This window comes from Amblyomma maculatum, chromosome 2 (genome assembly GCF_055883805.1).
Source record: "Amblyomma maculatum isolate TAMU_Amacu chromosome 2, ASM5588380v1, whole genome shotgun sequence".
NCBI lineage: Eukaryota > Metazoa > Arthropoda > Arachnida > Ixodida > Ixodidae > Amblyomma > Amblyomma maculatum.
The window spans coordinates 183,828,948-183,830,636 of record NC_139345.1 but is presented as its reverse complement, the minus strand read 5'-3'; the positions used below and the strand labels follow the sequence as shown (position 1 = coordinate 183,830,636).

Sequence of the window (1,689 nt, the reverse complement as noted above, 5' to 3'; positions counted from 1 at the left end):
TTTACAAGATAAGGGTCGTGTGCAAACGTTGTTTTTCGTTTTGTGAAAGCATTGGAAATAAATCTAAAAATAGCCTATTTATCTAAGCAATATTGTTTGAAGCGAAACAACGGCAACTGAATATAGAAGCATTTTTAGTATTACAATTGAATGTGCTCAGCTACTTTCGCCGCGAAAACCCACTGAAGACCGCGAAGAGCGAACATCGAGGCCTGCAAGGGAACAGCTGATTCCACGGCTTGTGCTTTTTTTTTTGCGTGTTCTCGAATATCACGACGCTGTGCTAACGTTTTAGGTGAGCAGAAAAATGTGGTCGAGACAGGAGGTTTGTAGTGCAATACTCGCAAGGAGCAAGCACTGGGCACGAAAATCTACGAAGACAAATTGTTGATATAAGTCGGCGTTGTCGGTTGGTGCTTGCTGTCTGTTTTAAAAATACTAAGTGGCGGGAGTAAGGAAAGAAAAGGTGAGCGGCCGCATAATGGAGTGTTTATATGTGTCTGCGGCACAGATATGAGTAAGTCAAGAACGAACACGAACAAGGGCGAGCAGAAAGATTAGGCGAACTGTTGTAGTAGTAGTCTCGGTCGCTCTTGCTCCTTAACTAGAATAAGTTCGCACATAAAACCGCATTGGAACCCAGCTTACAGGGAAGTCAAGTTGTATATCCCTTGCAATTTCCTGTGCACATAATTATTTCCCTACCAAACTGTCTCCAGACAACTGTCGTGGTAAACCGGTAATAATTCGAAATGACGTCGAAGGTCGAGGGGTCATGGAAGAGGGTTGAACGAATGTCCACTGGTCCACTACTGATGAGCAGCACCGACCCATTGCACCCTCCGCTTCCCCCGTCTCCAGAGGACACGGCAGGTCGCAGGCGCCAGCTCTTGGGAGAGCTGGCGTCTGTCCTGAATGCCGTGGGCCAGGCCGGAAAGTCGGCTACCATTTAGCTCCGCACATGACATGTGTTGTGCAGCCGCAACAAGGTGAAGCATCGAACTTAGGGGGAAGCAAGGTTTATCGCGTCAACTTCGACCCGTCGAACGTCCCTTGAACATGAATATTCGCATTCTCTCGCAAGGCTCCGGATGCGGTCAAATGTCCAGCTAGGGAGGCCCGGTGCTGAGCTTGATGGGAAGGGCGAGCGGGAAGAATCGTCGTCCCGCCCCTCTTCCGACCGCAGCAGCAGCAGCAGCAGGTGTGTGCATTGCTGTCAGTAAGGCACGGTGACGTTACAAGTTTGCTTCTCGCTGGTAATGAAGGTTTCTTTGGCTGAATATCAGCGCCATGCGTCTTCAACATCTTACTTGCGTGATCCAATTCGGGACGCTCATGTATGAACGTGTTGCGCTATGCCCTCTTGCAGATGCAGACGACCAATGCTGTGCGGGTCTCAATGGGCAGCGTTCCTAGCGCCAGAGGCATGCAGGCCGAGGTGCCCTTTTCCGATGGTCAGTAGGTCATATAACCTTTGGTTGTTTAAGCCTTACCGCTTGTTTATATTACTGACCTCAATAGTGTTTTTGCTAGTTTAGTAGACAAGTGTAGGAATACATAACCTGGAGTTTGAAAATGCAGCCTAACTTTCTGTACCTTCTTTTTCCTCCTCAGTGCTGTTCTTCATAGCACCGCTCTACCGAATACCTGTGGACTTTAGATTGACTGGATGCATGCTCTGCTGGAACT

The 1,689-nt window shown here is 48.5% G+C and overlaps 1 long non-coding RNA gene across 1 annotated transcript; it reads left to right on the top strand.

Moving 5' to 3' along the window:
* Window positions 1–301: 301 nt before the first annotated feature.
* On the top strand, window positions 302–1,689 carry LOC146200582 (uncharacterized). Its single transcript, XR_014705260.1, has 3 exons — window positions 302–1,201; window positions 1,370–1,454; window positions 1,615–1,689. It is a non-coding gene; the product is annotated as an uncharacterized LOC146200582 (long non-coding RNA).